The following is a 20,297-nucleotide window of genomic DNA, read 5'->3' on the forward strand; positions in this document are numbered from 1 at the left end:
GAAGATGGGGCTATGAAAGTGCAAGCTGAGCGATCCCGTGGTCAGGTAAACATTCTGTACCTTGACTGTCATGTCAGTGTCTTGGTATGATATTACACTACAGTTGTACAAGATGTTACCATTAAGGAAACTGAGTAATGGTACAGAAAAAGTTGCATTTTTTTTCTTATAACTGCATGTGAATCTATAATTATCTAGAAATAAAAGTTGAACCAAAAACAAGTTGCTATGTGAAAATCAATATGGAAACATTAAATATGGTATCCAATCTGATTGAGAAGTTACAAGTAGTGACTGATTAGTTTAAAATGAAATGAAAATATTTATTTCCAGAGAATTTTATTTTCTTCCAGATAACATTAATAGCAAATCTACATAATTTCACCTCCTTGTACTTTTACAGCAATTCAACCACACATCCTTCAAAGAAACGGGGAAAGTCAATGACATAACCCCCTTCCAAGATCTCAAAAGCTATTTTGAAAGTGTGACGAAAACCCTTCACATCCACTAAATAACTGAATTACCATTGTTTGTAAAATGCTGAGTTGAATTGTCCTTGCTTTCTTTCACAGTGTTTCTCAAGACTTGTGGTTTTATATTCCTAATGTAATTTATTTGGTTAATAACTCCTACTGGCATGGAAGCTCAAAGAAGGCATGGTCCACATCTGGTTTTATGTCCTCTTATCTCTGTAGCCTCTCTGAGTCCAACAGACGAGGCGTCTACAATAGATATTTTATGAATTAAACAAACTAATGAATATCTCTTTCTCTTTCTGCCCATTTCATCAATTCTACTCTCCTAGCAGCAAACAGCCTCATGGACTTATCTTTCTATCTGGAGAATTCACTGGGCAGTAGGCTCAGTGGCAGCTGTGGTTAGATAAATGTAGATGCACTTTCATTTCAGCTCATACATTTAAGGGATATCCAGCCCTACCTGGGGTGATGGCTGCTGCTCCTGCCTTCTAAAGAAGTGGCTGAAAAAAATGAAACAAAAGGAATGTGTAGAAAAGGGAAGCCTCATGCACCGTTGATGGGATTGTAAACTAGTACAGCCACTATGAGAAACAGTATAGAGGTTCCTCAAAAATTAAAAATACTATATAATTCAGCATTCAATTCTGTGTGTTTGCTTATAATAAAAAACTCATTTGAAAAGATATATACACCCCAATGTTCATTGCTGTATTATTAACAATAACTAAGATAAGCAAGCAACCTGTGTCTGTTGATATAAATAAAAAATATGTGTGTATATATATACATATACATACATACACGCATATACATACACACACAGCTGATCCTAGAACAACATGAGGGTTAAGGGTGCTGACCCTAACTTCAGTTGTCCCTCAGTATTCTTGGTTCTATATCCACAATGGCATCCCACTCCAGTACTCTTGCCTGGAAAACCCCATGGATGGAGGAGCCTGGTAGGCTGCGGTCCATGGGGTCGCTATGAGTCAGACACGACTGAACGACTTCCCTTTCACTTTTCACTTTCATGCATTGGAGAAGGCAATGGCAACCCACTCCAGCGCTCTTGCCTGGAGAATCCCAGGGACGGCAGAGCCTGGTGGGCTGCCGTCTATGGGTTCGCACAGAGTCGGACACGACTGAAGCGACTTAGCAGCAGCAGTCAACCATAGATTGTGTAGTACTGAAGTATGCATTCAGCAATGAAAAAAGTGTATAAGTGGATTTGCACAGTTCTAACCCATATTGTTCAAGGATCCATAGTATAATGGAGTATTACCCAGCCATTAAGAAAAGAAATCTTGCCATTTGTGATAACATGGTAGATCAAGAGGGTTTTACACTAAGTGAAATAAGTCAAAGACAAATGTCATATGATTTCACTTAAGCAGAATCTAAAACAAAACAAAACAAAACAAAACAGACTCACAGATACAGAGAACAAATAGGTGCTTCCCAGAGGGAAGGGTGGTGGGGGTGTGGGAGAAATAGGTGAAGGAGAGTAAGAGGCACAGACCTTCAGTTACAAAATAGATAAGCCACGAGGATGCAATTATTAATGCAACAAGGAATGTGGTCAATAATACTGTAACAATTTCATGTGGAATAGATGTGTACTAGACGTGTGGTGATCATTTTGTAATGTAAAATGTATACAGCAATTTGACATCTGAAATTAACATAATATTGTACATCAATTACATAAATAAAGGAAAAAACCTTGGTTTTCACTCAGTTGAGAATAATATACTTGTGCATAATCTCTTTGAGTCCTAGCTCATGTTAGACTTGGTTAGGAACTTTTTCTTTGAGCTATGTGACCATTGGTCTGGTTTTCCTCATGCCTTCTTCAGTCAAAAGTTCATCTTAACAAATCCTAACAAATTGGAGAAAAATAATTGATTTTCTACTATAGTATCTGCATTTTAATGTTTCATGATCCAAAATAAATCACACATTTTTAAATTACTTGATGTGACCTTAGCATTTTAATCTCTTCACTCAGTATAAAAAGGTATAACTAGCTGTTATCACACTAGTTTTGTTGAAATATATTTCTGCCTTGGAAGAATGTAGTTGGAAAATACTGAATAATTTTCAAATTAGGAAACAAGCTGAGAGTGTGTATTTAATGGATAGTCTTAGTCTACATAGAAAAAAATACATTTCCTAACTTGAATCAGAACAGAGGGCAGTGTAGAGAGCTACTAATTTTCATTTGTATAGACACCAATTACTTTACACCAAGGGGTCACTGCATTAACCATGTTATGTTAATTATGTTGGACATTCAATGGTACTGCACGAATTTCACATTTTTCACAACAGGGACTCAGAGGGGTTGCCTAGAGAGAAACAGCAATTTAGAGCTTATGTAGGTATTGCATTTCCAATGCAACTATCTTGATTCTCTGTCTACTCTCCAGCTCCCTGTTTTCCCGTACTTCCAAAAACACACTTTCCTACTACTGGTTATAACTTTGTTCACCTTTCCTAGCCCATCTCATATTAAATTGGAGGATGGATTTCAAAATGATGCAATACAGTTAAGTCCCCCAAATTCATGGCTGAATCACAGACTACCTTTATAGATTACTTCGGGAAAAATCCAAGTAACAATATTTTGAATTCAAACTACCTTACTTTCAACAGTGTCTTTTCATTGAACAAATTGCCATATATTCTTTATGAAAATTTAATAAATTTTTTGCTCAGCATAAGTATAAACCAAAGAAGTCTCTCCCCCAAATGAACAGTACTGGAAAAAAATTAAAGTGATCAGTGCTTCAGGTGGTGATTTTATGTCTTTAACTCTTTTTTGTGTAATTGAATTATTTGCAGAAGAGTTTTCCATATCTAAACTTGTATGGATTCTTGATAATGCAACTGATCTGGATGTCTGCATCTTACATAAAATATCTGCCTCATTTTTTGTTACTCAGTTCCAAATAAGCTACTTTTAACTTTCTTTAAGCCATCTTCCTGTAAACATATATCTTATTCCTGAATTTATCAACTTTAATTATAACTGTAGAAAATTAAGCTTGGATTGGCTTGACAGTAAACTGTTCCTATTCAAATTGCCATCACTTACCAGGCTTAATTTTTTGTGTGACCAATATATAAGATTATCATTCAAAATCATGCCAACAAAACATCTACTATCATCTTTCTAAAGAAACAAATGGTCAGAATAATATTGCCTGAATATTGTGCCTGGTAGGTTTCTAAAACTGCTGTTGGAAAGAAATCATATGGAGAAAGCATTACTAGTTATAAAAATGTAATTAAGAATTTGTTTAGGACTACTTTAAATGTTCAAATTAACATATCTGATTTCTGTGAAAAATGATATATTTCAGTAATATTTTGTGTAACCTGGTGGGCTACATCTGAAGGGAAATTATATGTCAAAGGATTTATAATGACATCCGAAGATATGTTACATTTTGGATAGGAAATATGAAAAAGAGTAGAGTTTTGTTATATCAACTATGAGAGGATTCTGCCATTTCACCCTTTAATAGACAGAATTCTTAACAAGATACACTGTAAATAATACAAAGCAACGTAAATGACATTTGGAAATTTTTTTCACCATTTTCTTTTTCCAACCTCTCTGCAATATTCAATTCAAACCATGGGAAAAACTGTTTACCTATAGATTCACATTGTTCATTGAGTGAGGTCTTGGTGACTCCGTAGGATAATCATCACCATAGCCTGTGATTAGCCTTAAGGACAAAAAAACTACACACATTTACCCATCATTTTTCCAGCAAAACAGGCACTGCAGTCAAAGAGGGAAAGGAAACATTTAAAGGTAAAAAGAGAGAGTGAAGAAAGACATGCCGAGTCAGTGGCCTCAGGTTTAGCTTCACATATAAATATGAACTTTTTGTTTATTCATTCAGGAACTATTTTGCAACTACTGACATTTGCCAGCTGAGTGATAACCCTGAGGGTAGAATGGGGGAAATCAATAATTATACAAACGAGTATAAATCAATGACTCTGAAAAAAGACAAACAAGGAATCTTGTTAGGGAATTTGGGGACATTTACTCAAGGATGTATCATTTGAAATGCTGAAGGAGAGTAGTACTGGATAAATAGGGGAAAAAAAAAAAAAGAACAGCATCTTTTCTGAGAAGTCACAACAAAGTAAAGGCTGTGTAAGTCAAGGGGAAGCATGGTGTGAAGAGAAGCTGAAACATGACCAAAGTCCCAGTATGGAGAAAGCACAGAGGCAGAACAGTGTGAACTGTGAACTGAGGCTCACAGACAAAGCCAGGAAAAGCAGAGCGTCGTAAAGCCTCATATGAATGACCTGTGGAGCTTTTGAATTCCAGTGATGGATAAATTACCTCCATTACACACTGGCCAACTGGCTTGGAATTCTTTTCACTGGACAATAAGGAATACTGATAAAGAGCTGATCGCCCATACTGCTAATCAGGAAGCAGAGATCTGGAGCAGGAATTTAGATGGTAGAAAAGCCACACAAAACAGCGTGGTTCCAAAAAGTCAATTTTCCATCTCTGTGCTGGTGTTGGGATCTGCCCTCGGGTCATTAAAGCGGTGAACAGAACTGATTATCTGAAGAGAGATCTAGAGAAAAGCGATAATACCAAAGTGACTCGTTGGTTTCTCCTAAATAATTTGGAAAGTTATATACAGACAGATTTCAGAACATTACAACAAATAACTCCCTAATAGAGTGACCCAAAGGCTGGTGGACTTTCAAGGAGGAAGCCTGTTGCCATGCATGAGATGTAGAGACTTGACAGATGGATCAGATGCTTGAAGCTGATATGGTAGGTTGGTATGCAGTAGCTGATCAGTTTTACCACTATGAGGTTTTTTTTTTTTTAATTATGCTATGAACATTTATTCTGTTTAATGGACAACATTTGTTGTCTCAGTAGGTGGGAAACAGGATAGAAAAATGACCTTTGTTTGCCAAAAGTCAAGGCAAAAAACCATGAAGGACTCAGACCATAAAATTTTTGTCCTAAACAAAATTTTGGGTATATTTGAATATATATGAGGAGCCAGGTTACACTGTTTACTATTAAAGATTCTTTAGAAAGAACTTAAGATGAAACAAAGTTAGAAATTGAGGATTTCTAAAAATTATCTTTGCCTATTTCAGGTACCTGATCCCTGCCTCTAACCTGGTCCAAATACAACTCAAACCTTGTCAAGGAAGGGGAAAGCAAGAGCAGGGTAACTCTCTGACACCAAGCCTCCTCCTTCAATTCTTGAGTAAAATTCATGAAGATGCAAGGCCCATAATTCCAAGGAGCAGTAAAGAAAACACTTTCTATGGCCCAAAGTGAGATGAGTATAGTATAATACATTTACTGCTCCCATGAAGCACTTAAGCATGGCAAAGAATCTTCTATGGGGACAAAATTATGTACTTGGGTGAACCAACAGAGTTCACCAAGACCAAAAAGGCAAGGGCATCAGCACATGCAATTCATTTGTACTAATTAGTTACTACAGGCATCCACTTTGATTGTCTGTGCCTGTGACATTTTATTTTAAATGTTTCTAATGTATTTATAATTATCCTTGATCACTACAGAAGTCAGTTGGACACATGGCAACACAAACCAGATTCCACCCTCCAATACATCAGTGTCACCAGCAAAGCCCATTAACAAATCCTGAGAAATAAAAATAAAATCTGAGTGATAAAGTCTAACCTTTTTTTTCCTTTGCACTTAGTCTAGTTTCACTTGCTCATAGGGAGCCATATGTAGCGGCCTCAAACCCAGCCCTTCAGATCAAGGTCCCTCCTGTAAAATGGCTGCTGTGCCCCACATAGCTCGCAGAGCAAGTGCAGGTTCAAGATGGCGGCAGCCGGCCTTGTACAGAGACGCTGTAATCACACTGCGACCTAGAGCCTGAGCAGCATAGCTGCGCCAGCCCCATGAGAACCCCATCCTTTCCTTCCTCACCAATGGGATCCCTGCTTTATCAAGTAGACCCCAAGGGCCTTTCTCTGGGCTAGTGTGTACTCTGGAGCTCAAGTCTGTCCGTACCTCTCCAGTCTTTTATCAAAACTTTCCTTTGCTCCTAAACCAAACTTTTGTTTCACTTGCTTGAGTGATACTGCACAGAAGGACCCTTGTAGAGGACCAACTGAAAAGGTTGGTGGCATTAGTGTAAGTTCACCTACTACAGGTGAAAGAATGAAAGGGTCTTTAAATGGAGACTACATGTCCATTACTAAGAATGGTAATCTTAAATCCAGTTACAGAAAATTTATTCCATTCTCCACATATCTGACTCTGTGGACTAAGTTCATGCATATATCAACATTGTCACAAATAGGAGAGTGTGTGTGTGTAATATCATGTTGCTATTTCATTAGTGACTTTTTTTGTGTGTAGATTCACTTTCTGTGACATCTATCAATGAGATAGTCAGTGCTAATTCAGGACTCTATTTACTATGTCTACTATCTAAAACAAAAATCTCTTTCCTCTTAGGAGAGGAAAAATTATCTGAGGGAAAAAAAATTCAAAATATAAACTTTTATAAGCAAGAGACAACAAAAATGCTGAATCCAAATCAACTTAAGAATTCTCACTGTAAACTATTTAGATGTCAAGACTCAGCAAGGATGTTGTTTTTTACAAACTTTCCACCAACAGCTCAATTCTCACAGGCATCTCAAACCTAATAAACTGATCACTAGAGCAGAACAGCCTAACCATCATCCTTTTCAAAACTGACTGTAGTCACTGTAAGTCAGCCAGCATTGGCAAGTTGTTCCCTGCTTCTGAGCCTGGCTGTCAGAACCATTTCAATTAAAACACAAAGTAGGTACACGCATCTTTTTTGTCCACATCTGGTTGGTCCCTACTGCATACTTGCACAATTTTTAACTTTGTCTTTCAGTTAAGTGCCAGCAAAGTAAGTGTGGAAACTAGCTGTAGAAGTCATAATTGAAAGCTATTTGGTGAGGTTGGTGTTTTAGAAGTAAGGGTGGTAGGTGATCAGGGGAGCACAGAAAGTTGCATCCATCAATCTTGCTAATTTTATATCCATGACTTATTCCACCTTTGAAGCTACATTGTTGGGGGCAGAGCTAGGAATAGAATCCAAGTCTTTTGACATCAAATCAAGGTTATTTCTATTGCACTAAACTGCCTTTAATCATGTTCAGCAATGTGGGATGTGGAAGTAGCTTTGGGAAGCCTAACAGAACGGAATCCTCACTCTGCCTGGTACCTTTTTCACCAAATGAACTGAAAATGCAAGAACAGTGGGTAAGACTAACTCAGCTGGTGGCAGATCAGTAAACCTACAAGCAACAAATGCACAGTGAAGAACAGTTCTTATTACAGGGATTAATGTCCAAAGAGGCAGGGGAAGTTGAAAAAAATCATGTTGTATGTCTGTTTTATTACTCTTATTTTATACCAAATTATCTCTCATGTTTAGTTTCCCTTTCTCCAGAATGCCTCTTTCATATAGATATGTTTAAAATTTTAATAGAAATAATACATAATTATAGTCTCCTTTTTCAAAATCTGACACAGTCTATCTCTAGTCTTGAATTTGAAATGAGTCAGGGATTGATGTCAGTATAACACAGAAACTGCTTTGCTTCCTACATGAAATCTTCCATCTTGTTAGTGTTTTGAAGTGATCGAAGCAAGTTTTTTCACAATTCAAGAAAAAACCTTAACAATATGTGAAACCTTAACTGGAAAATAACTTCCCTGGTGGCTCAGATGGTCAGGCGTCTGTCTACAATGTGGGAGACCCGGGTTCGATCCCTGGGTTGGGAAGATCCACTGGAGAAGGAAATGGCAATCCACTCCAGTACTATTGCCTGGAAAATCCCATGGACAGAGGAGCCTGGTAGGCTACAGTCCATGGGGTCGCAAAGAGTCGGACATGACTGAGCGACGTTCCTGTTCCTGTTAACTGAAAAAAAAAAAAAAAAAAAAACAAAAATTAAACATCTTGTAAGAGTGTCTTCTTTTAGTCAAATAGTGGCTGAACTGCCTCAGTTTTCATACTGTTAAGCTATCTGGTGAGGCTGTGAGTGCAGGTAAAGAATCTGTGAAAGATGTATTCTCTCCTTGGTTAAAAAAAGGTGATTGATGAAAGCTACCCTTTCATTTTAATTTTGATGAAGTTGGCCTCTGCCAGAAGCAAATGCTGTCAGGGGTACGCATACTGATGGAGGAAACCTGAGCTGGGGTTTAAGGCCATTGGGGTCTATTGACTGTGATTGGAGATTTAACTGTTAAGTATTTTCTTACAATTTTTATTGGGTTTTGTGTATGTGTGTGTTCTATTTATATATTAGCATTGTTTAATACTTTCCATCTAGCCCTATACTTTCCAAAAGCCTGGTAATTTTTCAAGCACAATTTTTGCAGAACATGTGGCTTTTCAAGAATATACTATTATATACATTTATAATAGAAAGACTACACAGTCAAAGGCTTTGGTATAGTCTATAAAACAGAAGTAGATGTTTTCTGAATTCCCTAGCTTATTCTATGATCCAGCAAATGTTGGTAATTTGATATTTGGTTCCTCTTCCTTTCCTAAATCCAGCTTGGACATCTGCAAGCTGTTGAGTCACACAATGCTGAAGCCTAGCAAGCAAGATTTTAAGCATGACACTACTAGCATGGGAGATGAGTGCAAGAGTCTTAGGCTGAGTGGACCATAATAAGCTGTGGAAAGCTCTTTAAAAGATGGGAATACCAGACCGTCTCACCTGTCTCCTGAGAAACCTGTCTGCGGATAGGGAAGCAACAGTTAGAATCCTGTATGGAACAACTTATTGGTTCAAGATTGAGAAAAGAGTGTGACAGGACTGTCTGTTACCCTGTTAATTCAATCTATATGCTGAGCACATCATAAGAAACGCTGGGCTGGAATCACAATAGGTGGGAGAAACAACAACTTCAGATATGCAGAGGATACCACTCTAACAGCAAAGCAAAAAGAAACTGGGCTTCTTGAGGGTGAAGGAGGAGAGTGAAAGAGCTGGCTTAAAACTAAATATTAAAAGAAACTAAGATCATCACATCCTGCCCCATTACTTCATGGCAAATAGAGGGGGAAAGGTGGAAGTAGTGACAGATTTCCTTTTCTTGGGCTCTAAAATTGCTGCGAATGGTGACTACAGCCATGAATCAGAAGACATTTGCTCCTTGGCAGGAAAGCTGTGATAAACCTAGACAGTGTGTTGAAAAGCAGATATATTACTCTGCCGATAAAGGTCCATTATAGCCAAGGCTATGATTATCCCAGTGGTCACTAACAGTTGTGAGAGTTGGACCGTAAAGAAGGTGGAGTGCTGAAGAACTGATTTCTTCGAAATATGTTGCTGGAGAAGACTCCTAAGAGTTCTTTGACAGCAAGATCATCAAATCAGTCAATCTTAAGGGAAATCAACCCTGAATACTCATTGGAAGGACTGATGCTGAAGCTAAACTGCAGTATTTTGGTCATCTGATGTAAACAGCTGACTCACTGGAAAAAGTCCCTGATGCTGGGAAAGATTGATGGTAGAAGGAAAAGAGGGCATCAGAGGATGCAATGGCTGGATGGCATCACCAATGCAATGGATATGAACTTGGGCAAACTTCAGGAGATGGTGAGGGTCAGAGAGGCCTGACCTACTACAGTCCATGGGGTTGCAAAGAGTTGGAGAAAACTGGGCAACTGAAAAACAACAATAGAAAGACCACTGTTGCAGGTTAGACTGTCTGGAAAGCAGACTCTGAGATGGGATAGTGTGCAGAACGTTTATTATGGAGCACCTGTAAACAACACCTGTGGAAAGCAAGGGAAAAGTCAGCTGTGATGTAGGCTGAACAGCCTCGTCTGACCCCACTGAGTTGCTCTTGAGTGGAAGTGATCCTAGAGTGCTTATTCTTGGTCTGAAGTGGCTAGGGCTTTCTCCCCTGCCCTTTATCAGTTATGCTGTGTGGGCCATCCCCTCCTACCACCAAAGGTATGACCTTGAATGAGACCACTCTCTGCAGCTGGCACAGTTTCAGAAGGAGCTGACAGCTGGAGGTTGTCTAATGATAATATGCTCAGTGACTGGATCAGTAAGTCTTTCCTTGAGGAGGAAGCTGGGCAACATCATCATGACCACCACACCCTGAATTTTAAATAAAACTAGAGACTCCCACTCCCTACACCCCCATAATTACTGATTCTTTGCAATTTTGTCTTGGTGGCGAAGCATTGAGCTCTGCGTCCACCTCTTTAATGGCTCTTTGATAGTTATGAAATTCTTGTTAAAGGCAAGATATCTCGAAGTACATACATGCATACAAGGTGTTTCAACGTTAGCATTTGGAGTTTAGGAAATCTTTAGGGCTTCTAGGTGGCACTAGTGGTAAAGAACGCGCCTACCAATGCAAGAGATGTAAGAGACACGGGTTCAGTCCTTGGGTTGGGAAGATCCCCTGGAGGAGGGCATGGCAACCCACACCAGTATTCTTGCCTGGAGGATCCCATGGACAGAGGAGCCTGGCAGGCCCCAGTTTATAGGGTTGCAAACAGTCGGACATGACTGAAGTGACTTAGCACACACACAAGAACACATGCATTGATATTTCTCTGTATATATGGAACCTAGCATATCTCTCGGAGAAGGCAATGGCATCCTACTCCAGTACTCTTGCCGGGAAAATCCCATGGACAGAGGAGCCTGGTAGGCTGCAGTCCATGGGGTTGCTAAGAGTTGGACACGACTGAGCGACTTCACTTTCACTTTTCACTTTCATGCATTGGAGAAGGAAATGGTAACCCACTCCAGTGTTCTTGCCTGGAGAATCTCAGGGATGGGGGAGCCTGGTAGGCTGCCATCTATGGGGTTGCACAGAGTCGGACACGATTGAAGCGACTTAGCAGCAGCAGCATATCTCTATGACCTATAAAACACACCTTGTTACTGTGAGGCCTTTATTCCAGTGGGGAACCCAACTCTAGTGAGTTAGGTTGTCTTACATAAATAATTCCTTTTGCCCAGTTTATATAGGGAGGACTTAGCATCTAGAAGTGGCCCTGAACTTAAATGCCCAGAAAGGCAAAGCAGATCATTTTAACTTGTGAAGCTCTCTTTCTTTGGAATGGAGAGTTGTAAAAATAATTCAGATTAGGTTCATTTGTGGCCTGAGGGGAGAATGAGGCCAAGTACAGAGACAGTTGGACATGAGATCCAGAGAACTGACATGTTCTTCGAGCCTTATATTTAGTTGTCTGAATGTTTGTTGTGTGAATAGATTCCCTTTTCTATTAAACACTTGAGCTATTTTGAGCTAGGTTTCTGCTGACTACTGCTTTGGAATTAATCAGCATCCTCTACTCCTAAGGTGGTGTAAGTAGGGTCATCTATTTACTCTAAACCATAATACACATACCTGCTAAAACAGGACTTAGTTTAGAAAACAGAAAGAATATGCTTTATTTTCTATACCAGATTAAAATTTTGTCAGAAAGGAATAATCCAAGTGGAAAAATATACCCATCAGACCAGAGAGTAAATCTGGAGAGATCTAAGCTCTGACTGGGCTTTCCCAATGGCTCAGTGGTAAAGAATCTGCCAGCAATGCAGGAGATCTGGGTTCAATCCCTGGGTTGGGAAGATCCCCTGGAGGGGAAAATGGCAACCCACTCCAGTATTCTTACCTGGAGAACAACATGGACTGAGGAGCCTGGCAGGGTATAGCCTGAAGGGTCACAAAGAGTGGACATGACTGAAGCAACTGAGCAAGGCATGCAAGCTCTGATCAGATTCAGTTTTATTCCACATGCAGGACCTGGGAAAGGAGCTCAGGGAGCATTGATAGAGGAAGACATACACATCTCCTATCTTGCAGTTCATTCTCCCCAGATTGACCTGTAAGTTCAATGTAATTCTAGTGGAAAATCCCAATAGTGATTTTACGCTGACCAGCTGATTTTGCGCTATGTATGGGAAAGGGTAAAGAATGCTGAGACAACTGCAAAGAAGAAAGCAGATACCACATAAAGGCTTATTACAACATTGTAGCAATTGAGAGTAAATCATTGAAGGGATAGAGACAGAACAGAGCCATCTATTCTCTTTGTAAACTTTGAGCTAAGTTTAGATTTACAGTAAAGTTGTAAAATAGTACAAAAGGAATTATCTTATATCTAGTAGCCCACATCCCCAAATATTACCATTTCATGATTGACTTTTTTTTTTTTTAATTTTAAAATCTTTAATTCTTACATGCATTCCCAAACATGAACCCCCCTCCCACCTCCCTCCCCATAACATCTCTCTGGGTCATCCCCATGCACCAGCTCCAAGCATGCTGTATTCTGCATCAGACATAGACTGGCAATTCAATTCTTACATGTTAGTATACATGTTAGAATGTCATTCTCCCAAATCATCCCACCCTCTCCCTCTCCCTCTGAGTCCAAAAGTCCATTATACACATCTGTGTCTCTTTCCCTGTCTTGCATACAGGGTCGTCATTGCCATCTTCCTAAATTCCATATATATGTGTTAGTATACTGTATTGGTGTTTTTCTTTCTGGCTTACTTCACTCTGTATAATCAGCTCCAGTTTCATCCATCTCATCAGAACTGATTCAAGTGAATTCTTTTTAACGGCTGAGTAATACTCCATTGTGTATATGTACCACAGCTTTCTTATCCATTCATCTGCTGATGGACATTTAGGTTGTTTCCATGTCCTAGCTATTATAAACAGTGCTGCGATGAACATTGGGGTACATGTGTCTTTTAAAATAAACTTTAAGTTTGACATGTTAAATTGTTTTGTTCAAATCTGTGGTACTTTTTCCTATTACCTGTGACCTTAAAAGCTTTTATGTGTGTCTGTTAATCAGTAATCAGTTGTATTTTCTCCTTTGCAGATTTTTTCTTGATAACTTTCAATCTTCAGAGTTTGTGTTTTACCTATAAATGTCTGAACTTTTATATTTTAAGTATATTGTCACACTGGTACAAATATTTTAATTATTTTTAAATTTTTGGTCTAATAGTTTAAATTTTTAACTGTTTAAAAATCTGTTCACATTTTGAGAGCCATTTTGCTCTCAATGGTGACATATTCTACTCTTTGAGAATATATTTTTAATTCTAAAAAGAGCCAGAAACCATTCATAGCTAATTCAGGTAACCAGAGTATAGATACACAAATATCATTTTGGTAAGAAAATGAACAAACTGAAAAACAAAAGCATTAGCCAGCTGTGATAATATGATAACATTATGATTTTCTTGTGTGATCAAGAAACGGCTTAAAAGCCTATTTCAAGAGCATTTTCTAAATGGCAGCATCAGTTCGATTATATGAGCTCATACAGAAGTTAATTTGAAGGATGAAGGAAGAAGTTATTCCCCATTTTGGCTTCCATGACATAATAAAAGGACACAGGGAGTGGAAGAAAGGCTCTGCAGAGAGATTCAGAAGAGCTCTGTTAGCACCAGTCACCATTAAGATGCATAACCATTGGCAAGTTTCATATTCCTCCACTCATTCACAAATATTTGTTGAGTGGTTACTATGTGTTGGGCTATGTCTTAAGTGCTGGAGATATGTTAATAAACCAAACAACTGACAATCTCTGGCTGCAGAATTTGTTTTAATGGGGAGAGGCCAAGAAATGAAATAACCAAGGAGATAGTAGGTTAGAAGATAAATTTATTCCATGTACTAGTTGAGTAGACAAGGGGCCTCTGGAGTGTGGGAGTGGAGAGAAAAGATATTTGCAGTTTTAGGTAGGTAATCAGAGAAGGCAATGGCACTCTACTCCAGTATTCTTGCCTGGAAAATCCCGTGGATGGAGGAGCCTGGTAGGCTGCAGTCCATGGGGTCGCTAAGAGTCGGACACAACTGAGCGACTTCACTTTCAATTTTCTCTTTCATGAGTTGGAGAAGGAAATGGCAACCCACTCCAGTGTTCTTGCCTGGAGAATCCTAGGGATGGGGGAGCCTGGTGGGCTGCCGTCTATGGGGTCGCACAGAGTCGGACACAACTGAAGCGACTTAGCAGTAGCAGCAGCAGTAGCAGCAGCAGGCAGGTGGTCAGGTGGTTATAGAGAAGGTGACAGTCAAGCCTAAAGTTTGAAGCAGGTGACAGAAAAAGCCTGGTTGCTATCTGGAGAAAAGCATACCAGTCAGAGAGAAGAAGAATGTCCCTGGGGAGGGCTGGTGCCTGAGATGTGTTAGGAAGAGAAAGTGGCCACTGTGGCTGAGCAGAGGATGAAAGAGAGGAAGAGCAACAGCAGAGAAGCTGAGAAAGGTGATGGGAGAGAGGAGGGCAGATCACATAAAGGCCTGAAGACCACTCCGAGAAGAGAATTTTAACTTTCATTTTAAGAGAAAGTAAAGAATCTGCCTGCAATGCAGGAGTCACAGGTTAGATCCCTGAGTCAGGAAAAGATCCCCTGGAGGAGGGCATAGCAACCTACTCCAGGATTCTTACCTGGAGAATCCCATGGACAGAGGAGCCTGGCAGGCTACGGCTAATGGGGGTCACAGACTTGGACATGACTGAAGTGGCTTAGCATGCAGCAGGGGCCACACAACATCTGGATTGACATGTTCTGTGTTTTGCTATAGTTGGAGCACTCTGGCTACTCTTTTAAGAAAAGATTTTGGAGGGTCAAGCGTGGGAGCAAAGAGTCTACTCAGGAAGTTGCTCTCATAATCCAGGGATGATGTAGCCTAGAGCAGCTGGTGGTATGGGAGGTGGGAGCTTGGTAGCAAAGGGGTCAAGTTCTGGACATTTTTACTCAATATTCTCATCCTATTGCCCATAAAATAATTGTAATATCTAAATTCTTAAACTGCTATTTATATTTCTTAAAATGTTCATAAAAGTATAGTGTTATAGAAATGTAAAGTGCATGATCAGAAGGATGAACATATGTGCTGGAACAGGGACCAAGAGTACAGTCTAACAGTAAGACTCTAGTCTGAAAATCTATACGAAGGTTCATTGTCATCTGAAGAGCTTGGACCAAATATTAAAGGTTTGCAGCTGACAGATAACCCATTCCATGTGGATGTGTTAAAGGTTTTGCCTATCCAAATACTGAATAGTTCTTAGATGATGATTTTCTCAGACTTCACTAGAAGGGCCAATTAAATATAGCTAGAGAGAAAGCTTTCCTCATAGCTCAGTCAGTAAAGAATCCACCTGTAGTGCAGGAGATGTGGGTTTGATTCCTGGTTCAGGAAGATCCCCTGGAGAAGAAAAAGGCAATCCACTCCAGTATTCTTGCCTGGAAAATCCCATGGACAGAGGAGCCTGGTAGGCTGTCAGCTGCATACCTTTAATAGCTAGAGAACCAAGGGATAAAAATGTCTGGGAAAAGCATATAGTGTCCCTTTAGGCCAGAATGGAATCTATTACCTAAAAAGTAGCCTTAACTCTATATACCTAAGGCCTTGAATATTCTAGAAGTTAGAGGAACAAGCACATACTAAGCATATAGTAGGCCAGGTACTTTGCTAGGTGCTTACATATGGCCTCTTGTGACATCTTCATAACTCACTGGAGTGTTTTTAATCTCATTTCATGTGTGTGGAAACAGACTCACCGAGGGAAATACCCTGTATTGACAAGGGTAATACAGTTAGTGATGGAGGCAGTAGGGTTAAATTAGTTTGCATGCATGCATACAAGACTGACCTTTTTTGCTGTATGTATCATATAAATGAATTATGCAGGACTCCTTGGCTCCAAAGGACTTAAAGGTCAATGCTGGGAGACAGTGTGAATGGATGACCCTGGGGGTGATTCTCTCAAATGTGAGCAGTTGTGGTTTCCATACCTGGTCATGCATTAGAATCACCAGGGATATCAGTTCAGTTCTGTCGCTCAGTCGTGTCTGACTCTTTGCAACCCCATGAACCGCAGCACGCCAGGCCTCCCTGTCCATCACCAAATCCCAGAGTCCACCCAAACCCATGTCCATTGAGTCGGTGATGCCATCCAACCATTTCATCCTCTGTTGTCTCTTTCGCCTCCTGCCCTCAATCCCTCCCAGCATCAGGGTCTTTCCAAATGAGTCAGCTCTTCACATCAGGTAGCCAAAGTATTGGAGTTTCAACTTTAACATCAGTCCTTCCAATGAACACCCAGGACTGATCTCCTTTAGGATGGACTGGTTGGATCTCCTTGCAGTCCAAGGGACTCTCAAGAGTCTACAACACCACAGTTCCAAAGCATCAATTCTGCGCACAGCTTTCTTTATAGTCCAACTCTCACATCTATACATGACTACTGGAAAAACTAGTCTTGAACAGATGGACCTTTGTTGGCAAAGTAATATCTTTGCTTTTTAATATGCTGTCTAGGTTGGTCATAACTTTCCTTCCAAGGAGTAAGCGTCTTTTAATTTCATGGCTGAAATCACCATCTGCAGCAATTTTGGAGCCCATAAAAATAAAGTCAGCCACTGTTTCCACTGTTTCCCCATCTGTTTGCCATGAAGTGATGGGACTGAATGCCATGATCTTAGTTTTCTGAATGTTGAGCTTTAAGCCAACTTTTTCACTCTCCTCTTTGACTGTCATCAAGAGTCTCTTTATTTCTTCTTCAATTTCTGCCATAAGGGTGGTGTCATCTGCATATCTGAGCTTATTGATATTTCTCTCGGCAATCTTGATTTCAGCCTGTGCTTCCTCCAGCCCAGTATTTCTCATGATGTACTCTGCATATAAGTTAAATAAGCAGGGTGACAATATACAGCCTTGACGTACTCCTTTTCCTATCTGAAACCAGTCTGTTGTTCCAGGTCCAGTTCTAACTGTTGCTTCCTGACCTGCATACAGATTTCTCAAGAGGCAGGTCAGGTAGTCTGGTAGTCCCATCTCTTTCAGAATTTTCCACAGTTTATGGTGATCCACACAGTCAAAGGCTTTGGCACAGTCAATAAAGCAGAAATAGATGTGTTTGTGGACTGCAGGTGGCTGCAACGGTGCACCAGGGATATAAAAACACTTATTTTGGCAAAGATGTGCAGGTGACTTCTATGTAGGCAGCCTGTCACTGGCCCTCCCTTCTATTAATGGAGAGGATCTCAGAACGAGAGGCAGGACACAAAGTAATTAGTGGAAATAGAGCCCATGGGTAGCAATCTGAAACTCATTGGCCATTGAGCCTAAAATGATCTGGGCTTCCTGAGATTTGTGTCAAACAAGTCTTAAACTGTGTTTCTAAACAACTAATCATTTTGAAGGACTGAGGTATCATTCCCTGCATTATGAAAGCTTCATGGAATCATAGAAAACTAGAGTTGGGACTTCAGAAGTTTGCCCCCACCCACACCCCTTTGTGAGCAGAGGGGACTGAGACACTGAGGGATAAACAACCTGTCCAATGTCATAAGAACCCAGGGCTTAGTCTTAGTCCAGTGCTCTTTCTGCCAAGCAATTCTGCCTCCTGAAATATTTTTCTCAATGCTGTCAGTCATCCTACTGATAAACTTAGCCTTCCCTGGGTTTCATATGAATGTCCAAGTTTTGCCTACCTACGACTGTCCTCACAGACTCTCAATATTGAGAAAGATATTCCCTGGCCACACTGTTTTAATGATTTAGGTTTTCGAAAGCATAAGACCCTAGCTTGGTTTAAATGTCAGGACTTTCCTGTATTTCATTTTCATTTTTAAAGGTTATTTTAATATGAATTTTTTTTGGGGGGTGGGCAGAAAGGGAGTAGAGAAGCAGGCTCTTTTCTATTGGTTTCTTTCATGCAGCAAACCTTCCTGCAGGCCTCCTCATTTGCCTCTCAGACAAATTTTAAACAAACCCTGCTTTCTCATTTAGTCCCCCATTACATTTATTCCAAAACATTTTGGAAAGAAAAATGAAGGGAATATTTGCCACACCTAAGGGAGCCTGGTAGGCTACAGTCTAAGGGGTCACCAAGGAGTTGGTCACGACTTAGCAACTAAACAGCCCGCTCTCCTGAGCCCTCCACAGCCTACTCTTGTACCTTCAACCTCAGTTCCAGGTCCGTAGGTGCTCCTTAGGGAGATTATCCTCTCTCTGCCAGAAATAACCCAAACAAGGAACAGCAGACACAAGCCACTGACAAGGAGAAAGTAACCGCACCAGAGCCTGTCATCACCCTGGACCAGCTGCCACTCAATCTGTTTTCCCTTTTCACTTCCTTTCTTTGTTGATATTGAGCCAAAGAATCAGGCCATCTGCCTTGTGGTGAGTCTTCAACTATGTAGACAGATGTGAGTTATAGGATTTCAGCCTTCTCTAAGGGGAGGGGTCCTTTTTATAAGGTAAAAATTAGATCTTTTAATGCCTTTCATCTTTCTTAAAATAGTGTTCCTTTCCTTCAAAATGCCAAGGAATTATTTTTTTAAGAGGAAAATATATTGGACTATCTAGAATCTTGTTAGATGACTGTAATTCTGGTTGGGCTACTGCCCTTTGACGATTTCTGAGGCTGTCACTCCCATTTAATTAAAAATTATTGAGGTTCTTCACAAACCAGGTCCTGCTTGTCATGGGATTCTTTGCTTGAAATTTTACTGTAAAAACCCCTGGGGGGTGAGGAGCAGGAACTGAGGAATTCTTATAAATACAATAAAAATTCAAAAATTTAAAAAAAATCATCAGGCAGAAGTCTCTGATTAAAGCTTATCTAAAGGATGAATTTAAATTTAATGAATGAGATATTTTAAAGTAAAGTAATATGACTTCATATCTCAGTTAGGACTATTTCCTTGGACTCAGCATCACAATGCTAAGTTGCAGAGGAAATGATGGAGACTAGGACTTTGGAGGAATGTGGTATTAAGAGACAGAGTCCCAAAGGAAATAATATGGTTCTGTTTTTCCAGCCTCTTTTTCTACCTCACCAATACATGATTTAATCTAAATCCTTGTATACCTAGATTTCATCTCATCTCCTTAGGACCACCCTCAGCAAACCTATGAAGTAGACATTACTTTATGATGTGTTCTCTTACGACAAGCAACTAGCATTTTCACATCCTTCAACTGCACCCACAAACCCATTTCCCTAAGAATCTGGCAAGTGTGTGCTCTGTCTGCTATTCTCGCACATGAGCAAAGCTATACTTTGGAAAGAGAACGGAGTACTGCTCTCACCTTCTCCGTAAGCCGTGGGTCAACTTGAGAAGAAGCAGACCGGGAGTGAGTGTTGGGTGTAGTGATGGAACAGAGCTTAGAAACCTACCAGGCAGCATCCAAAGAAAAAACTGAAAGTGAGCCTGGTAAACTAGACAAAGCAGCCATGATTCCAAAGAGGGTGATGAGTGGAAGAGCGTCATCCAGGTAGGAGGCAACAGGGAAGCTGGAGCCTGGGAAGCCACCTGAGAACTCTAGGGCTCAAAACATAAAGTGGGAGATGGGATAAAGCAGAGCACGGATGTTCTTGGGTCTCTATGGGTAGGGAGGTGTCCTTAAGTGTCTACTTGGCTCACCCTATCTATTACATCTGTGTGGATAATTAAGCTATAAACCCTCAGCTCCAAAACCCATCTTTCCATATTTTACACTGCGATGTCGGGTTGGGGTCCTGCTGACTACATTGCTCTGTTGGCAGTTGTTTCCCTGTTATGCTCAACCTGGATATGTTATTACCAGGCAGCTATCTGGGAAAATGATACCACTTCTTTGAGTCTCAGCTACCAGGCATAAAGCAGGGATAACAGCCACATCACTGGGCCATCAGTATTAAATGAGCCTGCTCAGCCAATTCCATAGTAAGGACTAAGTACATAGAGAGAAAAGGGCTTCCCAAGTGTCACAGT

Source organism: Capra hircus, chromosome 1 (genome assembly GCF_001704415.2).
Source record: "Capra hircus breed San Clemente chromosome 1, ASM170441v1, whole genome shotgun sequence".
Classification (NCBI taxonomy): Eukaryota; Metazoa; Chordata; class Mammalia; order Artiodactyla; family Bovidae; genus Capra; species Capra hircus.